This window comes from Trachurus trachurus, assembly GCF_905171665.1.
Source record: "Trachurus trachurus genome assembly, chromosome: 9".
Classification (NCBI taxonomy): Eukaryota; Metazoa; Chordata; class Actinopteri; order Carangiformes; family Carangidae; genus Trachurus; species Trachurus trachurus.
Genome location: NC_139895.1, coordinates 31,806,879 through 31,830,340, shown reverse-complemented (window position 1 = coordinate 31,830,340; position 23,462 = coordinate 31,806,879). Strand labels below are relative to the sequence as shown.

General features: G+C 44.8%; 1 pseudogene across 1 annotated transcript; it reads right to left on the bottom strand.

The window, feature by feature from the left end:
• Positions 1-1,240: 1,240 nt before the first annotated feature.
• Positions 1,241-9,276, bottom strand: LOC310991082 (phosphatidylinositol 4-phosphate 5-kinase-like protein 1; annotated as a pseudogene). Its single transcript has 9 exons — positions 9,088-9,276; positions 7,968-8,018; positions 7,628-7,782; positions 5,846-5,970; positions 3,331-3,365; positions 3,183-3,238; positions 2,969-3,087; positions 2,670-2,826; positions 1,241-1,667 (listed from the first exon to the last, which is right to left on the bottom strand). The product of its transcript is annotated as a phosphatidylinositol 4-phosphate 5-kinase-like protein 1 (transcript).
• Between the last annotated feature and the right edge of the window lie 14,186 nt (positions 9,277-23,462).

The following is a 23,462-nucleotide window of genomic DNA, read 5'->3' as shown; positions in this document are numbered from 1 at the left end:
AAAGCTTAAACGTGAAGAACCATTCATAAACAAATGCAAATATTTTTGACACAAACTATGGAATTGTCGGTGGTGTATCGCCTGCTGTGGTACAACACCCACAGCTATTTAAATGACTGAACATATTAGTAACTTTATACCTTTATCAGACTTGTGTTAATTACTTAACAGGTAAGAATCACCCTCCAAATCTTTGACGGTATCAAAGTTCTAGTTTTTGAGAGTAAGAAAACTCAAAACTGAAACACCAAACACCTCCATCCCCACAGCATCCCATTTGTACATATTGTTCTAAGTCCCTGAAGCTACACTGCATGATACTCATGGACAGGAACATTTATTCACTGGTTATACTCGTACCACAGATGTCATCTGGGTGATGGTGTGTGGTGTTTGAATGTGTTATTTTTGTGTGTTAGCTGACATTTGACGTGGATACAACATTAGAACAACGTTGTACTCCAATGTTGGATTTACCATTGGATTATGATATGGATTTGAAAATTGAGTTTACGTTAAAACTTAACGTTGGCTGGACGTCAGCCCTGAACATTAAATAGGCCAGACATTGGTATTTGTACGTAGCCTTGACGTCAACCTTTTACATTAAATAGACATTGGATTTTGGTTGTACTAACCAACGTTGGATTACTGATTGAAAGTTAGGTCTACATCAAACCCTAACGTTGGCTTGACGTCAAGCACCAATACCAATACACATTGGATTTTAGTTGCGAAACAGTTGCCCCCCGCCCCAATTGTTACCGCATGTAGTGACTTCAAGACCAAAGGAGTCACTGAGAGGCTGACTTTGGGCCCAATTGTCCGATGTGCCAAACAAAAGAACTTGCTGACACTTCGAACAAAGGTTTGACTGTTTATTAACAACAACAAAAAAGTGCACAAAATTCTAGCCAAAGTTATCACAGCAATCAACAAAAATAGTGGTCAACAAATAAATATGGCAACCCAGCTGACTCTCTCTCTCTCACAAAGAGAAATCAACAGGTGAATATATTAACTGATATCACCGCTCAAAACCATGTGACCCGCTGTCTTCCTACTCATTGTGGTCACATAAACAATATCATAATCAAAACAAACAACACCGATCAATAACAATATTCCTTCACCTTAATACTAACAGAAAAAAACACAATTCATTCATGGCTCGTACACTGCCTATACACACTCTGATTATAGGTATTTACAGTATGCATGTTTTCTTTTTTGGATCCTGTCATTGAGTACGGTCCTGTATCCACTGGCTGAACCTGTGTGAGTATTTGCTGGGTCTAACTGTGGAGAAAGCTCTGCCAGGAAAACGGAGGCTCTTCCACAGGTTCTCCATTTTTTTCTTCCAGTTGTAGACAGTAAAAATGTCTATAATGCCCACAAAGTAACGATGGTCTGGCCCGTCGATCACATGAATGGCATTTTTGCAGTTGGGCAGTAGTCTGTGATGGTGCTCGTGGAATTCCTGCAGCACTGAGTCAGTCCCTTCGGCAGAGCAGGAGATCTCCTGGAGAGGGATCCCCTCACTGGAGCCGTCAGCTGCTGCCTGTGGCTGGCCGGGCCCACGGTCTGTAGTATCTGGTGCCACCTCACCCAGCAGTGGCACGGTGGAGGGGTCTGACTCCGTGGAGCTGGCATCCAAGTCCAGAGACCTATGGAAGAGACAAGAAGGATCAACGAAACATGAAGTAGCTCAGGCGTATAGTGAAAACCTTGTCTTTGAGTCTAACAGCCTGATCCAGGATGAAGCATTTTCATAAAGCAAAGTCCAAGCTAATAAAACCAGATTCTGTTCTGCTTCTCAGTCCCATTACATCACACAGTGATCACATAAAGGCACATTATGGAAACAAAAACACAAAACTGTCAGTTTACAGAGAAACACACGTCCAACATCTAATATGGACCATAAAGTGCAGTTGCCTCAACAACCAGTAAAGTTGCTGTCATTGACAAGACAAGAACTTCAGCAGCATGTGGCAGACCAGCAGTTAACTCCCACTCCCACTCATAATCCTCTAACAGCTCAGTTGCATACACAGTGTCCCTGACTGGCGTGCACATAATATGCTAAAAAGAGTTTTTATGTGGTAAACTTACAGCATATATTTCTTGTCATACACATGCCAGTTTTAGTGTCTGTCTCAATCAAGCTCAAATCGGTACCTGATGAAGTAAAGCAGAAGTAAGCAGAATGTTTGTGTTAATATAAGTCTTAAATAGTTATATCTTCCGACAGCAATCACTTACATAGAGTGTTTGGTCTGAAACACGGGTCTGTCAGTCACTCTGCTCTGCTGTAAGCCGAGGAGAAAACTTTCCTTGTATCCTACAACCTTTATCCAATGAGGAGAGAGAACGGCATAAAGGGGCGGTCCTCTCTGTGTGTGCAGCCAAGGGATGCGCGTGAATGTGGTGACGTAGGGACGAGGGCGGGGACTGCTAACTCCATCGGCTGACAAGAAGTTAGCCAAAATGACCGGATCGCTTACTTCTGCTTTAAATGAGCAGAAACGCTCTAAAAATTTGGGTGACATGATGTCACCCACATTTTTAGACATCAGTCCTGGCTCTCCAGCTGCATGTCATGCAACTGGAGAGCCCCTCTACTCAACAACGAGGCTTACTCAAATGATACTGAAACTAAAACCTACTTTGTGGTGCGAATAACAAGGTTTGCCAGTGAGTGTTTTCCATCGATCTCGTCTTGGTGCAGAGGTTGTTGGGCCAGCAGGAGACTGTAGTCCAGCACATTAAGCACTTGAAGAAAGGCAGCATCTGCTTTGACTTGCTTGGCAAACCAGGTTTTCTCTGGACCTACAGCAGCCACACAAAGATTTCCAGTCAGTATTTATAGCCTTTACATCAGTCGACTGCATACAACTCAGTTTTCTTGTGCAGCCGAAAAAGAAACTGATGTCTTATTAATGTGACTATAGACATAAGTGAGGACACTCACCTAATACAATGCCCTGTCCTTCAAAGTTATTGTCCTTCAGAACTTTTATTATTTGTTTCCCCCCCGTGTCAGGATTTGTCCATCTACCCACCTCACAGCCTTTCATATCATATCTATGAAATAAAAAATGTTTACACCACATACAACCACCAAATACAGTGTATCAGAAATCCACAAAAGAAGACATGAGAAAACATAGGTACTGTACCTGATATTGATCCTCTCATCAGGGTAAAACACACTCTGCATCACAATGAAGTACTTCTGGAGAGCATTGTAAGTACATCGTTAGAATTGATATTGAATAAGGATATATAGGATATATAAAGTTATTGATTAGCAAGTGGATGAAATACCTTTATTTGGTTGGGGATAACAATCCTGTGGACACCTAGGAGACAGAAAGAAGGATGCATATCTTCATTATTATTGTGAGATTTCTATTACTGTAAGCCCTCAATCAACAAAAGCTTTTTAAAGTCTGCTCCAAAAGGGTTCAGTTACAGTAAGTCAGTGTTTATGGTTATACACATTACATGGCTCTATGATAACAAAACACCGGCTTGAAGTCCAAGAGCTGAGAGTCAGCTGTAGTGGAAGTGAACCCACCCCATTCTTGCATTTATTTTCCTATGAAACATGGAAATTAGCATTTTAAATTAAACTTGTATAGCTGGAGTGATGCTATGTGGAGATTCAGTACGCTGGTCCTGAAAGATCAACACGCTGCCAGACACAACACAAACAGATTCAGAAAACATGATCTGTATGACAACACATGCTGCCGGCTCATCTGATAGAGCATCATGTTTCATGGAGACACAGTCCTAACAGCAGTGGTGCAGGTGGTATGAGTCCTGCTGCATCTTGTATTGTCCTTCATGTGTTCCCCTGTTGAGTTTGAGTGTTTCCTGTTTTATTTTGAAATTTCTTTGTCCTTTTTCCTACCCTGTTGTGTCTACCTTTGTCTGGGTCTCATCTCTCTCACCTCGTCATTACAGTAAGCCTGTGTCTATTTAGTCTGTGTGTTCCCTCCTGTCTTTGTCAGTTTGTCTCGTCTCTCTCGTCATTCGTTGGTTTTCCCTTCTTGTTTTTCATCCTGTGAGTATTTGGTTTATTTTGGATTTTTTGGTTGTCCTTTGTGGTCCTGTTCTTTGTAGCCCAGGACTTATTCCCATTGACCCTTTTTGTTGATACTTTGTTTTTTTTTAGGAGACTTTTTGTCTTTATTTATTATACAAAAATTGAAGTGTATTCCTGTCAGGTTCATCACTTTGCCCCTTGAAACACTTCCTTTGTGTGGTGAGCGAGCTCATATGTTGTCAAATTGTTGCAGAGTTGTAGGTTGCAGTGTGGTTAGCTCTCAGGGGCCACCATAGAGATGAGCCTTAGGAGGTTCCTCCACACAGGATCTATGGAGCTCTGCCAGAGTGGGTTTTGAGGGTTTATGCCAACTTGAAATTGGTTTTCATTTTAGATGGGACATCACTGCTTGAAGCCTTGTTCTAAAGCTGTATAACGTGTTTGGACGTGTTTGTGTGGGTATAGTTTGGGAGGTTAGAGAGATTGCTCAAAAATATTTTCATACACAATAGAGAACTTGACAGCAGTGGCGTCATTAGGCCTATTTTAGGGGGGCTTCAGCCCCCCTAAAATATTCTTAAGCCCCCCCAAATAATTTTGTGTTCTTTTATTATGTGACTTTTTTTTTTTATATATATATGTGACATATATTCTCCTTTTAAGAACCCCAGCTGTCATCGCATTTGTTATTTCTGATTTGTTTAATTTAATTAATTCTCAGGGTCAGTCATTTAAACCACCCCCCAATGTCTATTTCAGCTCAGAAAAAAAAAATCTGAAATTTCTTGTGAAGGTCCTGGTTGTGTAGAAGATGAAGGGGTTTCTAGGGGGAAATGTGCATATAAATATCTGCTCCAGTTGGAGTCGCACTTCATTTCTGTTGTCTGGTCTTATTTGAATGGGGAAAATGTGAGGAGGTCTGGGTGAAATCAAAATGAGCCAAAAACAGCTGTATTTGGATGGAGTGTATAACCATTATGACACAGGCTACTAGTGAAATATAATTAGTTTTCCAGTCTGGTACCTGAGGTACCAGACGTCAAATTCCGCCTGGACATATCCATGATAGTCACAGGTTCACTTTTTTTAGCATCTACTTGTACCCAGTTACTCATTAGATGTACTACTTTACTTATTCTTAGATTCAATAGCCCATGAGTCAATACTCAAAATTTACTCTAAATTCTAAATGTTGTGTTTTTTCCGGGCCATTGTGAAAGTTCGTGCTTGCGCACTACATTCGCTCACATCCTGTGCATCTACTGGGGGCTAAGCCTAGCCTGATGCATCAGCCGCTTACTTCATTACATTTCATATAGCGTCTGAACACGAGCCATAGGGATTCGTTTGCTTCCGGGAGGCGGTTGCTTACATTTGCTTCAACTAATCGCTGCTGCTTGGTGGTCACGTGTGCTATACACCGGTTAAGCTCATAGGTTAATCTTGAGCGCTTGAGTTCAACGTCATCGCCTTCACTTACCCGTCAGTTCGCTGATTGGTAGCAAACCGAAACGCATTGCTAGTGTCCTGACTACATTGTTGAGGCAAATGAAATTTGCCGGAACCAGTAGGCGGCGCTAGCCTGGCTAGGCTAAGCCCCCCCTGTCCTTAAAACCTAGTGACGCCCCTGCTTGACAGCCAGTGTGTGGGGCAAGCACAGGTTTGTACACTTAAGCTATAGTTCATTTTGATTGGACAAGCTTAACTGTCTCCTGGGGACCTGTAAAGCTCACCAGCATCCAGAATCTATCATGATAGAATGATGTAAATCTACACAACCACTCTTACCTAGAAATCTCACCAACAGTGAATGGGGGTTTTTCTCCAGGTGGTCCACATATGCTTTCAGGTTGGAGAGGAGAAACCTGACCTCACGCCTGCTCTGAGTCTTTAGGAAGAACCTTTTGTCATTCCTAAAACCAAGCACAACTTTATCAACTTACAAGCACATACATGTTGGACCTAAATAGGCTTGAAGACATACCAAAACCCCATAGTTCTAAATACACATGAAAAAAGTTTTTAGTTCTTAACAGAAAATATTAATCAACATTTCAGAACGAAACATTTCTAGACTTTCCAAACATAATCGGACTGAATGGATCAAGTTCCAAACATAATCGGACTGAATGGATCAAGTTCTGGTCGTGAAGCGAGTCGTTTCGTGGGGTGAAACTCAAAAAAATGTATCCACCATTTTATAGCCGCTTCTTTTCCCGTTAAGGTGCATTAGCGCCACCTACTGTGTTGGAGCGTGAACCAGAGTCACCTATGTGCTGTTGCTCCTCTGCGATAACGTAAGGGACTGAGCCTGAGGGCTCTCTTCACCAAAACCAAACTGTGGCAGTGTCTCGTGCATGGATGTGATTGGCTCAAACATGTTTTTTTGTTCCATTTTGATAATCTCTTGTAGTTGGCTCACAATCATGCTCAAAACACGCATCCAGACGTTTATTTTTCTTTAGAAAAAAGCTCATGACTAATGAGGAGAAACTAAGGACAGAAAAATGATTCTGGATCAAAGCATTATTTGTGTACTTCCGAATAACGTATTCTGGTTCAGGTACATCCCTACTTTCTGAGTCTTCACCAATATGGCCAGCTCTTCATCACTCTTGTTGGGCAGACAGTTGACATTTCCCATGATGACTGATATCAGAAAGGACGGACATCTCCACCTTCAAGCCTTTAAAGCAGATATCAGCTTCACGGCCGTTTCGGCTAATGCTGCGTTCAAGGCAGGCTTTTGAAACCGTAAGTTACAGCTTCAAGTCACAACTACGACTTGGTAGCGTTCCAGGTAACCCGTAGCTCGTGTTTTTACCATCCTGTTGTCTGTGAAAGTTCCCTATAACGGCCACTCGTAACTTCCGACCCGTGAACTCGTACCAGATCGAACTGGTATGACTTCACAGGAAGGAAAAACACAAAGTACGAGTTTCTTTGAACGCACCATGAGTTAGCAGCCCCCGCCCTTGTCAGGCATCAATTGGTCCTCGTGCTACGTCACCACATTCACGTGCATCCCTTGGCTGCACACACAGCCCTTCATGCCGTTCTCTCTCCTCATTGGATAACACTTGTATCCCACAAGGAAAATTTTCTCCTCGGGTTACAGCAGAGCAGAGTGACGGAGAGACTCGTGTTTAGGCTGAAATACTTCATGTAAGTGATTGCTGACGGAAAATAGGACTATTTAGGACTTATATTAACAAAAACATTCCACTGATATCTGCTTTAACCTTTGCCAACCTTTGCATGGCATCCTCCAGACTTGCTCCATTTACAATGAAAGAAGCTCCTATCTGAAGAATCTCCTCTCCCCACATAAGTATCCATCAGTAGTTGACAAAATACGACAAAAACACAACAAAAATAAAGCAATGGTTGAGTAAAGACTCAGAGCTACCAGACTTTGCTGCTACCAGTTGAAGCGCCCAATAACTGTTAAATGTTATTTGACATGCTGGCCAACCTCCACATGTTTCGCCCTGCTCCATGAGCACCCACAGTACTTACAAGATAAAAGAAAGTGAAGGGTTAATCAATGAAAGGTGTGATTATACTTACGTGACAAAGAAATCTGCCTTGCTCTTGGAGTTGCTGACAAACTGGAGGTAGCAGCCGTCTGAGCAGAGGGAGTTCATATATTCCTCCTCTGTGATGTCCAGTGAATGCCTCAGTTTAGCAAACACGGGTGCAGCAAAAGTGTGCATCTCAAACTCCTGAAAGGTGAAGATTAAACAGAAGCCTTAAAAAATTTCACTCATTGCTTCAAGGAACAGGAGTTGTATGAACAGACCAGGACATCTGGATGTGATCATAACTGATAATAGTGTCTAGGACTGACAACAGGTCAAAGCTTAAAAATTTGCTTTGTTATTAAAATAATGTGAAAATGACAACTTGCCTCATGGGTTTGTGTTTCCTCTGATTTGAAATGTTCAGCTGTCAGTGCGTCCTGCCCAAAAAGCCACAATGTATTCGTGAAATTACATCTATAATATTTCATATTTCCAACTAGCACCTTGCAGTCTCTCTCCAGCCAAGATATGTTTGGGGGAGGAGGTGTTTTCTCAAGATTCCTGATTAGTTCATCATGATATGTCTTGTAATAAATACATTTTTTTAAAATAATAATTTGGACATCAAGAAGACTGAAAATGAAAGGAACATTTGGTAACACTTTACAATAAGGGTCCCTTAATTAAAGCAGAAGTGAGTGATATATTTGTGTTAATATAAGTCTTAAATAGTTATATCTTCCGACAGCAATCACTTACATAGAGTGTTTGGACTGAAACACGGGTCTCTCAGTCCCTCTGCTCTGCTCTGAGCCGAAGAGAAAACATTTATCGTATCCTACAGTTTTTATCCAATGAGGAGAGAGAACGGCATGCAGGGCTGTGTGTGCAGCCAAGGAACGCCGTGAATGTGGTGACGTAGCGACGAGGACTGTTATGGTGCGTTCAAGGAAACTCGTATTTTTCCGACCGTGAAGTGGTACCAGTTCGATCTGGTACGAGTTCACCGGTCGGAAGTTACGAGTGGCCGTTATAGTGACTTTCACCGGTAAAACAGGTCGGAAAAACACGAGTGGGTTGCCTGGAACGCTACAAAGTCGTAAGTTGTGACTTGAAGCTGTAATTTACGATTTCAAAAGCCTGCCTGGAACGCAGCATTAGCGAAAACGACCGGATCACTCACTTCTGCTTTAACGTTAGTTAGTACATTATTAAGCATTAATATATAAACTAATGTGTTAATTAATGCTGAGTAATGCATACATAATGATAACTAATTACATTATTCAACTTTTATTATTACTTAATAATTTATTAATTAACTTTGAGTAGTAAACATGAATTAACTGTTTACTAATAGGCTACATTAATGAATGTGTTTCCTAATCCTAAGTAATACATAATAATGATTGTTAATATATCTGTAAACAGTTAATTAATGATTAATAATGTACTAACTAACGTTAATTAAGGGACCCTTATTGTAAAGTGTTACCGAATATTCACCTGGTCTGGTGTGTCCATGGTGACCTGAATTGAACCACGCATGCCGTCTTTCATCATGGAGGTGAGATGGTAGAACTCGTGCTCTGGGTTGATCTCAAACACCCCTAGCATCCTCCATCGTCGTCTCAGTTGCCACCAGTACCTCCTCCGGGCTGTTCCGGAGGTGCCAGCAGCTGTTGTCTGTGCCATTGCTTACACAAGTTTAACAAAAACCACAGTGTTACAGCTGAAATAAACAAAGATAAACATACCAACACCAACTGTGATTAAGGTGAACTTCAGTGAGTTTAACATCAGTCTCGGTTATCAACTTTGTGGTAGCACACACGCAAACACGCACGCACGCACGCACGCGCGCACACACACACACACACACACACACACACACACACACACACACACACACACACACACACACACACACACACACACACACACACACACACACACACACACACACACACACCACCAGAGAGAGTAGTCTGTCTTTCAAGATGATTCTGAGAAGCTAACATATATCAAGTAGCTCTTACCTGGATTCTCTTCCTTGGAATAAGGTGTAAAATGAAGCAAAGGTTTCACACAATTTGTGTGCCCGCTCGATGCCTATGGGTGTCTGTACTGAGTCTTGTCTTTGTGTATCTAATGCTCCCTCCCATTCTAACAAGTACCGCATTCCATACTGGTTAGACAAGCTCTGCAGGGTGTGTCAAAGGTGTGTGAGGCATGTACAGTAATACAGGAGGAGGAAACCCTGAGGACAGGAAGCACCGGTAAACTAGAATCACCTCCTAGTGGTTGTCTTTTTCTGAAATTAGTAAGATTACATCTATTGACATCCCTGTGGTGTAAACTATTGTTTTATTTTGAAAGGTGAGCTTTTATTATAATTATTGTACTTGTATGATCATTTAGCCTTTTGTACGATGTACGAGATTCTATTCTACAAAAATATGAAAACCCACAAATGAATAATTTCGACCTTCCTATTACAGTAAATAGAAAAATGGTCAATGGTAAATTATGCACTTACACAGCACTTTTCTAGTCTCTTGGGCCACTCAAAGTGCTTTCCACTGGGGCATCGTTTGGCTTGGTTGGTGGAGCAGACGCCCCGTGTGTAGGGGCTGTAGTCCTCGCTGCGGCCGGCCCTGTGTCGAGTCCGGACTCGGGTGGCCCTTAGCTGCATGTCATTCCCCAACTCTCTGCCTCCCGTTTCCTGTGTCTCTCTCTGCTGTGCTGCTTAAAAAAAGCACTTTACACTGAAGGTCATGCAACTCCTGAATGAAATGGGGGAGAAGCAAACTTGTGTTGTCAGCGTTTTTTTCAATGAATTCCTTTTTAAAATTAGATATGGATCAAATCAAAAAAGAAATGGAAGAAAAGAAGAAGAAGAAGAAGAAGAACAACAACAAAAACGACTACAACTACAAAAAAAGTAGCATAGGATAAGTTCAAGTAATGGCTGCAGACCAGCCATCTACTCATCATCCTAGTAAATTCCTAGGTCTGAAACATGTCGCCGTGCATAATTTTTTTTATATCATCTGTGAACTTTTCTTTTTACAACTATATACCTAGCCACTTTTGTATAAGGCAGTTATACATCACACACACACACACACACACACACACACACACACACACACACACACACACACACACACACACACACACACACACACACACACACACACACACACACACACACACACACACACACACACACACACACACACACACACACACACAGTAATTCAACACAGTAGGTCAGATGTGGAACAATCATATAACAATATAGAATGTACAATCCTTTATCATCGAACAACTCTTTTGTTTGATGTAGTGGAGCAATCATTAGGACTACGGGCCATCACACCGGGCACTGGTCCCTGCAACATCTGCAACATCTTTTGTTGCATACATGAGAGCAGAGTGGCGCAGCGAAAGTGTGCTGGGCCCATAAACCAGAGGTCGATGGATCAAAACCATCCTCTGCTACTTCTGTGAGCCTTCCTGTGTGTCACCAACGATACGTAGACTGGACTGGTCTTCCACTTTAATGGAGTGACACTACTTGTCCGGCAGAACCTCCTTGGCTTTTTTTCCCAGTCCTTTTCGGAGCGAGTCCTGTTTGGAAGTTTCAGGTTTGCACCTTTGCTCTTTGCAGTGATGTGGTCCCCTTGGCTATGTCAGAGTGTGACCTCAAGTGCTCCAGTGTAGATGGATGGAGGGAAGGCAGCAGGGGATGTCCCAATGAGGGGTTCCTCCAATATGATGGAGTGTTTTGTCGGAAGTCAATTACAAGGTGGACAATATAACATTTCAACTCAGGAAGAATGTAAAAGTCGGGTGATGATAAGGGTACATGAGAGCAGAGTGGGGCAGCGGAAGCGTGCTGGGCCCATAACCCAGAGGTCGATGGATCGAAACCATCCTCTGCTACTTCTGTGAACCTTCCTGTGTGACACCATGATATGTAAACTTGACTGGCCTTCCACTTTAATGTAGAGACCCTCCTGGTCCGGCAGAATCTGCTTGCTCTCTCAGGCCCTTTCAGAGCACCCATGGATGCATGAATGTCACAGCCATTGGTTCTCTCAGTATCTTTCTCTTGCATATAACTCCAAACTAATTGATGGCATTTCATGCATCTTTTGTTGCATGCAGGGCAGGGTTTGCATTGTTGTTCGACCTATTGCACTGGTGCTAGGTCTCGACTCACCCTGCTTTGGCTGGCTAAGGATGGAACACAAGTCACCTGGTAGTGTGGCAGAGCGGTCCAAGGCGCTGGATTAAGGCTCCAGTCTCTCAGGAGGCGTGGGTTCGAATCCCACCACTGCCAATTGCTACAGTTTGCCCACATGAGTGGTGCAAGAGCTCCAACCGTGATCATCAGACAGAACACATGATGCTAGTGGAAAGTGCAAAACTATGATCAAAGTGCACATTATGTTTTCTCTTATTGCATGGTACTTGGGGTGTGCCTTACTAATCTTCAAGCGTTGATAAATACGACTACTACAGCTAAACTGCAAGTAGGCTACCCAGGTAAAGCACATAGTTTGGACACATGCATTAACCCAAATGTGAGACAGCGTCAATTGGCAGAGGTGGGGGCTGCCGCCTTGAGTTGGCTAAATGCGCCTTATGCTGTTTCCACAGGTAGTGTGGCCGAGTGGTCAAAGGCGCTGGATTTAGGCCCCAGTCTCTAAGGAGGCGTGGGTTCGAATCCCACCACTGCCAGTACCATGTTAGTCAGTAGGGCGAGTGTGCTTGCTACGGTTCAGAACTGCTCTTGGCGAATTCCAAAACATGACTGTGGCGTTTGCGTCCAAACAGCAGCTGGATACAGATGCTGACCTGGGGCCCGTTGTTCGAAACCTAGATAAGGGATTAAGCCGGGATATGTTGGTTATCCTGGCTGAATTTAGCCTCAAGTCGGTTGTTCAAAAGCAGGATACCTTTATCCTGGTCAAGTTACTATGGTGATTTATTCTCTGCAGCTAGCCTGCTCCAGACCAGGCTAACAGCCAGGCTTAGTTGATTCTGTTGTCTTTATCTGTCAAGTCAGCAGTCACTCTGATCAGAAATCAACGTGTTTCATACAGTTATGTTCTTATGTACCCTACATATTGGCCTGATTTCTAAACAAACAAAATACATTTACAATAATCAAAGAACATGAAACATTTACAATATTTATTAGGCTATTTTTCTTTCCTTTCCCATAATTAGGCCTATTCATGTGCTTCTCACACTGAATCTTTGCATCTGCCAGATGCTTCAGATGCAGGGCATACAGATATCTGATGGTTTGTGAAATCTGTAAAACACATTAGCACAGAATTGTGCACACTGTTCTTCAGTCAATACTCACTATTTTCGCTATCTGTGACCCATCTATGATATTTTCTGTGACCACTAGTACTACATGGCTTCTCATAAAAAGCATGGAGCAAAAATAGCAATAGATTTATTTTTATTTTTATAAAATATGTTACAAAATATATTGGCCTAAATATTGGTTGAGGGAAGACAACAAGAATAAAATTGTGTGAGCAGGCACCTTCCAAATAATTTATATACCTCATGTGAACATTGTTATTGGCAATTTATTGAAGCATCAGACTGCATGATGTTCTTATATTTAATTAATTTTCACCTGTTGCACTTTTGGCAACTTATTTGTGCTGTATGAACTTTACTTTAGATGATAAGAGATTTTTGCAATGTATCAACTTCCACTGCTCATCATTAAGGCACAGTGCAAAAATTGTGATTATAATTTTGGATTACTTCCACATTCAATCAGTCCGCAGTTGTCCGTGCTCTCTCTGAGCTTTACGACAGGAGGTGCTTTTTTTTCTTTTCTTTTAAGAGGTGAGTCACCTTACGTCAAGATCCGCTGTTGATTGGAGGAAAGTAGCCACACCTGTCCTCTCATCAGTGAATCTGTGATCAATCTCTGTGGTCTACTGACGAGAGAATTAGTTACACCTGGCTTGACAAAGCCACCCCTCCTCAGCCTGGCTCGGCGTTCCAACAACCAACTAAACCAGGATGGACTTATGAGACTTTGTCCAACCTGGCTTTTCCACTTATCCTGGTTATCTTTATTCTACTTTCGAACAACAGGCCCCTGGGCCTGTTGTTCGAAACCTAGATAAGGGATTAAGCCGGGATATGTTGGTTATCCTGGCCTAATTTAGCCTCAAATCGGTTGTTTGAAAGCTGGATAGCTTTATCCTGGTCAAGTTACTATGGCGATTTATTCTCTGCAGCTAGCCTGCTCCAGACCAGGCTAACAGCCAGACTAAGTTGATTCTGTTGTCTTTATCTGTGAAGTCAGCAGCCACTCTGATCAGAAATCAATGTGTTTCATACATGTTTTTATGTAGGCTACATATTGGCCTGAATTATAAACAAATAAAAGGCATTAACAATAATCAAAAAACATGAAACATTTACAATATTTATTAGGCTTTTTTTTTTCATAATTAGGCCTTCAAAATTATTTTCATAAAATATGTTACGAATACGATTATATTGGCCTAAATATTGGTTGAGGTAAGAAAATAAGAATAAAATTGAGTGAGTGTGAGCACCTTCCAAATAATTTATAGACCTCGTCATCATTGTTATCGGCAATTTATTGAAGCACCAAACAGCATAATGTTCTAATATTTAATTAATTTTCACCTGTTGCACATTTGGCCATGTGCTGTAAACTTTACTTCAGACTTGTGCAATTAATCATCTTCCACTGCTCATCATTAAGGCAAAGTGCACAACTGTTAATTTGTGAAAGGAATTTGAGTTGTGATTATAATTTTGGATTATTAAATTAGTCCGCAGTTGTCCGCTGCACTCTCTCTGAGCTTTACGACAGCAGCGGTGCTTTTTTTTTTTTTTCTAAGAGGTGTGTCACCTTACGTCAAGATCCGTTGTTGATTGGAGGAAAGTGGCCACACCTGTCCTCTCATCGGTGAATCTGTGATCAATCTCTGTGGTCTACTGACGAGAGAATAAGTTACACCTGGCTTGACAAAGCCACCCCTCCTCAGCCTGGCTCGGCGTTCCAACAACCAACTAAACCAGGATGGACTTATGAGACTTTGTCCAACCTGGCTTTTCCACTTATCCTGGATATCTTTATTCTACTTTCGAACAACAGGCCCCTGGCCATGGAACTGTGGACCAGCTCTTAAACATTGGAGTTTGACCAGACTTTTTCAGTGAATGCTAGACCATGGATAGCTTGTCCTTTGTCCCTGATTCTGGTTGTGGTATTCATGGACAGGCTCTCAAGGTGCAGCTGAGGTGAGGAGCGTGTGCTTTTTGGAAGCCTCAGGATTGCACCTTTGCTCTTTGCAGTGATGTGGTCCCTTTGGCTCTGTCAGAGTGTGACGTGCCCTAAAGTCGAGTGATGATAAGCGTACATGAGAACAGAGTGGCGCAGCGGAAGCATGCTGGGCCCATAACCCAGAGGTCGATGGATCGAAACCATCCTCTGCTACTTCTGTGAACCTTCCTGTGTGACACCATGATATGTAAACTTGACTGGCCTTCCACTTTAATGTAGAGACCCTCCTGGTCCGGCAGAATCTGCTTGCTCTCTAAGGCCCTGTCAGAGCACCCATGGATGCATGAATGTCACAGCCATTGGTTCTCTCAGTATCTTTCTCTTGCATATAACTCCAAACTAATTGATGGCATTTCATGCATCTTTTGTTGCATGCAGGGCAGGGTTTGCATTGTTGTTCGACCTATTGCACTGGTGCTAGGTCTCGACTCACCCTGCTTTGGCTGGCTAAGGATGGAACACAAGTCACCTGGTAGTGTGGCCGAGCGGTCCAAGGCGCTGGATTAAGGCTCCAGTCTCTCAGGAGGCGTGGGTTCGAATCCCACCACTGCCAATTGCTACAGTTTGCCCACATGAGTGGTGCAAGAGCTCCAACTGTGATCATCAGACAGAACACATGATGCTAGTGGAAAGTGCAAAACTATGATCAAAGTGCACATTATGTTTTCTCTTATTGCATGGTACTTGGGGTGTGCCTTACTAATCTTCAAGCGTTGATAAATACGACTACTACAGCTAAACTGTAAGTAGGCTACCCAGGTAAAGCACATAGTTTGGACACATGCATTAACCCAAATGTGAGACAGCGTCAATTGGCAGAGGTGGGGGCTGCCGCCTTGAGTTGGCTAAATGCGCCTTATGCTGTTTCCACAGGTAGTGTGGCCGAGTGGTCAAAGGCGCTGGATTTAGGCTCCAGTCTCTAAGGAGGCGTGGGTTCGAATCCCACCACTCCCAGTACCATGTTAGTCAGTAGGGCGAGTGTGCTTGCTACGGTTCAGAACTGCTCTTGGCGAATTCCAAAACATGACTGTGGCGTTTGCGTCTAAACAGCAGCTGGATACAGATGCTGACCTGGCCATGGAACTGTGGACCAACTCTTAAACATTGGAGTTTGACCAGACTTTTTCAGTGAATGCTAGACCATGGATAGCTTGTCCTTTGTCCCTGATTCTGGTTGTGGTATTCATGGACAGGCTCTCAAGGTGCAGCTGAGGTGAGGAGCGTGTGCTTTTTGGAAGCCTCAGGATTGCACCTTTGCTCTTTGCAGTGATGTGGTCCCTTTGGCTCTGTCAGAGTGTGACGTGCCCTAAAGTCGAGTGATGATAAGCATACATGAGAGCAGAGTGGCGCAGCGGAAGCGTGCTGGGCCCATAACCCAGAGGTCGATGGATCGAAACCATCCTCTGCTACTTCTGTGAACCTTCCTGTGTGACACCATGATATGTAAACTTGACTGGCCTTCCACTTTAATGTAGAGACCCTCCTGGTCTGGCAGAATCTGCTTGCTCTCTAAGGCCCTGTCAGAGCACCCATGGATGCATGAATGTCACAGCCATTGGTTCTCTCAGTATCTTTCTCTTGCATATAACTCCAAACTAATTGATGGCATTTCATGCATCTTTTGTTGCATGCAGGGCAGGGTTTGCATTGTTGTTCGACCTATTGCACTGGTGCTAGGTCTCGACTCACCCTGCTTTGGCTGGCGAGGGATGGAACACATGTCACCTGGTAGTGTGGCCGAGCGGTCCAAGGCGCTGGATTAAGGCTCCAGTCTCTCAGGAGGCGTGGGTTCGAATCCCACCACTGCCAATTGCTACAGTTTGCCCACATGAGTGGTGCAAGAGCTCCAACTGTGATCATCAGACAGAACACATGATGCTAGTGGAAAGTGCAAAACTATGATCAAAGTGCACATTATGTTTTCTCTTATTGCATGGTACTTGGGGTGTGCCTTACTAATCTTCAAGCGTTGATAAATAAGACTACTACAGCTAAACTGCAAGTAGGCTACCCAGGTAAAGCACATAGTTTGGACACATGCATTAACCCAAATGTGAGACAGCGTCAATTGGCAGAGGTGGGGGCTGCCGCCTTGAGTTGGCTAAATGCGCCTTATGCTGTTTCCACAGGTAGTGTGGCCGAGTGGTCAAAGGCGCTGGATTTAGGCTCCAGTCTCTAAGGAGGCGTGGGTTCGAATCCCACCACTGCCAGTACCATGTTAGTCAGTAGGGCGAGTGTGCTTGCTACAGTTCAGAACTGCTCTTGGCGAATTCCAAAACATGACTGTGGCGTTTGCGTCCAAACAGCAGCTGGATACAGATGCTGACCTCGCCATGGAACTGTGGACCAGCTCTTAAACATTGGAGTTTGACCAGACTTTTTCAGTGAATGCTAGACCATGGATAGCTTGTCCTTTGTCCCTGATTCTGGTTGTGGTATTCATGGACAGGCTCTCAAGGTGCAGCTGAGGTGAGGAGCGTGTGCTTTTTGGAAGCCTCAGGATTGCACCTTTGCTCTTTGCAGTGATGTGGTCCCTTTAGCTCTGTCAGAGTGTGACGTGCCCTAAAGTCGAGTGATGATAAGCGTACATGAGAGCAGAGTGGCGCAGCGGAAGCGTGCTGGGCCCATAACCCAGAGGTCGATGGATCGAAACCATCCTCTGCTACTTCTGTGAACCTTCCTGTGTGACACCATGATATGTAAACTTGACTGGCCTTCCACTTTAATGTAGAGACCCTCCTGGTCCGGCAGAATCTGCTTGCTCTCTAAGGCCCTGTCAGAGCACCCATGGATGCATGAATGTCACAGCCATTGGTTCTCTCAGTATCTTTCTCTTGCATATAACTCCAAACTAATTGATGGCATTTCATGCATCTTTTGTTGCATGCAGGGCAGGGTTTGCATTGTTGTTCGACCTATTGCACTGGTGCTAGGTCTCGACTCACCCTGCTTTGGCTGGCTAAGGATGGAACACAAGTCACCTGGTAGTGTGGCCGAGCGGTCCAAGGCGCTGGATTAAGGCTCCTGTCTCTCAGGAGGCGTGGGTTCGAATCCCACCACTGCCAATTGCTACAATTTGCCCACATGAGTGGTGCAAGAGCTCCAACTGTGATCATCAGACAGAACACATGATGCTAGTGGAAAGTGCAAAACTATGATCAAAGTGCACATTATGTTTTCTCTTATTGCATGGTACTTGGGGTGTGCCTTACTAATCTTCAAGCGTTGATAAATAAGACTACTACAGCTAAACTGCAAGTAGGCTACCCAGGTAAAGCACATAGTTTGGACACATGCATTAACCCAAATGTGAGACAGCGTCAATTGGCAGAGGTGGGGGCTGCCGCCTTGAGTTGCCTAAATGCGCCTTATGCTGTTTCCACAGGTAGTGTGGCCGAGTGGTTAAAGGCGCTGGATTTAGGCTCCAGTCTCTAAGGAGGCGTGGGTTCGAATCCCACCACTGCCAGTACCATGTTAGTCAGTAGGGCGAGTGTGCTTGCTACGGTTCAGAACTGCTCTTGGCGAATTCCAAAACATGACTGTGGCGTTTGCGTCTAAACAGCAGCTGGATACAGATGCTGACCTGGCCATGGAACTGTGGACCAGCTCTTAAACATTGGAGTTTGACCAGACTTTTTCAGTGAATGCTAGACCATGGATAGCTTGTCCTTTGTCCCTGATTCTGGTTGTGGTATTCATGGACAGGCTCTCAAGGTGCAGCTGAGGTGAGGAGCGTGTGCTTTTTGGAAGCCTCAGGATTGCACCTTTGCTCTTTGCAGTGATGTGGTCCCTTTGGCTCTGTCAGAGTGTGACGTGCCCTAAAGTCGAGTGATGATAAGCGTACATGAGAGCAGAGTGGCGCAGCGGAAGCGTGCTGGGCCCATAACCCAGAGGTCGATGGATCGAAACCATCCTCTGCTACTTCTGTGAACCTTCCTGTGTGACACCATGATATGTAAACTTGACTGGCCTTCCACTTTAATGTAGAGACCCTCCTGGTCCGGCAGAATCTGCTTGCTCTCTAAGGCCCTGTCAGAGCACCCATGGATGCATGAATGTCACAGCCATTGGTTCTCTCAGTATCTTTCTCTTGCATATAACTCCAAACTAATTGATGGCATTTCATGCATCTTTTGTTGCATGCAGGGCAGGGTTTGCATTGTTGTTCGACCTATTGCACTGGTGCTAGGTCTCGACTCACCCTGCTTTGGCTGGCTAAGGATGGAACACAAGTCACCTGGTAGTGTGGCCGAGCGGTCCAAGGCGCTGGATTAAGGCTCCAGTCTCTCAGGAGGCGTGGGTTCGAATCCCACCACTGCCAATTGCTACAGTTTGCCCACATGAGTGGTGCAAGAGCTCCAACTGTGATCATCAGACAGAACACATGATGCTAGTGGAAAGTGCAAAACTATGATCAAAGTGCACATTATGTTTTCTCTTATTGCATGGTACTTGGGGTGTGCCTTACTAATCTTCAAGCGTTGATAAATACGACTACTACAGCTAAACTGCAAGTAGGCTACCCAGGTAAAGCACATAGTTTGGACACATGCATTAACCCAAATGTGAGACAGCGTCAATTGGCAGAGGTGGGGGCTGCCGCCTTGAGTTGGCTAAATGCGCCTTATGCTGTTTCCACAGGTAGTGTGGCCGAGTGGTCAAAGGCGCTGGATTTAGGCTCCAGTCTCTAAGGAGGCGTGGGTTCGAATCCCACCACTGCCAGTACCATGTTAGTCAGTAGGGCGAGTGTGCTTGCTACGGTTCAGAACTGCTCTTGGCGAATTCCAAAACATGACTGTGGCGTTTGCGTCTAAACAGCAGCTGGATACAGATGCTGACCTGGCCATGGAACTGTGGACCAGCTCTTAAACATTGGAGTTTGACCAGACTTTTTCAGTGAATGCTAGACCATGGATAGCTTGTCCTTTGTCCCTGATTCTGGTTGTGGTATTCATGGACAGGCTCTCAAGGTGCAGCTGAGGTGAGGAGCGTGTGCTTTTTGGAAGCCTCAGGATTGCACCTTTGCTCTTTGCAGTGATGTGGTCCCTTTGGCTCTGTCAGAGTGTGACGTGCCCTAAAGTCGAGTGATGATAAGCGTACATGAGAGCAGAGTGGCGCAGCGGAAGCGTGCTGGGCCCATAACCCAGAGGTCGATGGATCGAAACCATCCTCTGCTACTTCTGTGAACCTTCCTGTGTGACACCATGATATGTAAACTTGACTGGCCTTCCACTTTAATGTAGAGACCCTCCTGGTCCGGCAGAATCTGCTTGCTCTCTAAGGCCCTGTCAGAGCACCCATGGATGCATGAATGTCACAGCCATTGGTTCTCTCAGTATCTTTCTCTTGCATATAACTCCAAACTAATTGATGGCATTTCATGCATCTTTTGTTGCATGCAGGGCAGGGTTTGCATTGTTGTTCGACCTATTGCACTGGTGCTAGGTCTCGACTCACCCTGCTTTGGCTGGCTAAGGATGGAACACAAGTCACCTGGTAGTGTGGCCGAGCGGTCCAAGGCGCTGGATTAAGGCTCCAGTCTCTCAGGAGGCGTGGGTTCGAATCCCACCACTGCCAATTGCTACAGTTTGCCCACATGAGTGGTGCAAGAGCTCCAACTGTGATCATCAGACAGAACACATGATGCTAGTGGAAAGTGCAAAACTATGATCAAAGTGCACATTATGTTTTCTCTTATTGCATGGTACTTGGGGTGTGCCTTACTAATCTTCAAGCGTTGATAAATAAGACTACTACAGCTAAACTGCAAGTAGGCTACCCAGGTAAAGCACATAGTTTGGACACATGCATTAACCCAAATGTGAGACAGCGTCAATTGGCAGAGGTGGGGGCTGCCGCCTTGAGTTGGCTAAATGCGCCTTATGCTGTTTCCACAGGTAGTGTGGCCGAGTGGTCAAAGGCGCTGGATTTAGGCTCCAGTCTCTAAGGAGGCGTGGGTTCGAAATCCCACCACTGCCAGTACCATGTTAGTCAGTAGGGCGAGTGTGCTTGCTACGGTTCAGAACTGCTCTTGGCGAATTCCAAAACATGACTGTGGCGTTTGCGTCTAAACAGCAGCTGGATACAGATGCTGACCTGGCCATGGAACTGTGGACCAGCTCTTAAACATTGGAGTTTGACCAGACTTTTTCAGTGAATGCTAGACCATGGATAGCTTGTCCTTTGTCCCTGATTCTGGTTGTGGTATTCATGGACAGGCTCTCAAGGTGCAGCTGAGGTGAGGAGCGTGTGCTTTTTGGAAGCCTCAGGATTGCACCTTTGCTCTTTGCAGTGATGTGGTCCCTTTGGCTCTGTCAGAGTGTGACGTGCCCTAAAGTCGAGTGATGATAAGCGTACATGAGAGCAGAGTGGCGCAGCGGAAGCGTGCTGGGCCCATAACCCAGAGGTCGATGGATCGAAACCATCCTCTGCTACTTCTGTGAACCTTCCTGTGTGACACCATGATATGTAAACTTGACTGGCCTTCCACTTTAATGTAGAGACCCTCCTGGTCCGGCAGAATCTGCTTGCTCTCTAAGGCCCTGTCAGAGCACCCATGGATGCATGAATGTCACAGCCATTGGTTCTCTCAGTATCTTTCTCTTGCATATAACTCCAAACTAATTGATGGCATTTCATGCATCTTTTGTTGCATGCAGGGCAGGGTTTGCATTGTTGTTCGACCTATTGCACTGGTGCTAGGTCTCGACTCACCCTGCTTTGGCTGGCTAAGGATGGAACACAAGTCACCTGGTAGTGTGGCCGAGCGGTCCAAGGCGCTGGATTAAGGCTCCAGTCTCTCAGGAGGCGTGGGTTCGAATCCCACCACTGCCAATTGCTACAGTTTGCCCACATGAGTGGTGCAAGAGCTCCAACTGTGATCATCAGACAGAACACATGATGCTAGTTGAAAGTGCAAAGCTATGATCAAAGTGCACATTATGTTTTCTCTTATTGCATGGTACTTGGGGTGTGCCTTACTAATCTTCAAGCGTTGATAAATAAGACTACTACAGCTAAACTGCAAGTAGGCTACCCAGGTAAAGCACATAGTTTGGACACATGCATTAACCCAAATGTGAGACAGCGTCAATTGGCAGAGGTGGGGGCTGCCGCCTTGAGTTGGCTAAATGCGCCTTATGCTGTTTCCACAGGTAGTGTGGCCGAGTGGTCAAAGGCGCTGGATTTAGGCTCCAGTCTCTAAGGAGGCGTGGGTTCGAAATCCCACCACTGCCAGTACCATGTTAGTCAGTAGGGCGAGTGTGCTTGCTACGGTTCAGAACTGCTCTTGGCGAATTCCAAAACATGACTGTGGCGTTTGCGTCTAAACAGCAGCTGGATACAGATGCTGACCTGGCCATGGAACTGTGGACCAGCTCTTAAACATTGGAGTTTGACCAGACTTTTTCAGTGAATGCTAGACCATGGATAGCTTGTCCTTTGTCCCTGATTCTGGTTGTGGTATTCATGGACAGGCTCTCAAGGTGCAGCTGAGGTGAGGAGCGTGTGCTTTTTGGAAGCCTCAGGATTGCACCTTTGCTCTTTGCAGTGATGTGGTCCCTTTGGCTCTGTCAGAGTGTGACGTGCCCTAAAGTCGAGTGATGATAAGCGTACATGAGAGCAGAGTGGCGCAGCGGAAGCGTGCTGGGCCCATAACCCAGAGGTCGATGGATCGAAACCATCCTCTGCTACTTCTGTGAACCTTCCTGTGTGACACCATGATATGTAAACTTGACTGGCCCTCCACTTTAATGTAGAGACCCTCCTGGTCCGGCAGAATCTGCTTGCTCTCTAAGGCCCTGTCAGAGCACCCATGGATGCATGAATGTCACAGCCATTGGTTCTCTCAGTATCTTTCTCTTGCATATAACTCCAAACTAATTGATGGCATTTCATGCATCTTTTGTTGCATGCAGGGCAGGGTTTGCATTGTTGTTCGACCTATTGCACTGGTGCTAGGTCTCGACTCACCCTGCTTTGGCTGGCTAAGGATGGAACACAAGTCACCTGGTAGTGTGGCCGAGCGGTCCAAGGCGCTGGATTAAGGCTCCAGTCTCTCAGGAGGCGTGGGTTCGAATCCCACCACTGCCAATTGCTACAGTTTGCCCACATGAGTGGTGCAAGAGCTCCAACTGTGATCATCAGACAGAACACATGATGCTAGTGGAAAGTGCAAAACTATGATCAAAGTGCACATTATGTTTTCTCTTATTGCATGGTACTTGGGGTGTGCCTTACTAATCTTCAAGCGTTGATAAATAAGACTACTACAGCTAAACTGCAAGTAGGCTACCCAGGTAAAGCACATAGTTTGGACACATGCATTAACCCAAATGTGAGACAGCGTCAATTGGCAGAGGTGGGGGCTGCCGCCTTGAGTTGGCTAAATGCGCCTTATGCTGTTTCCACAGGTAGTGTGGCCGAGTGGTCAAAGGCGCTGGATTTAGGCTCCAGTCTCTAAGGAGGCGTGGGTTCGAATCCCACCACTGCCAGTACCATGTTAGTCAGT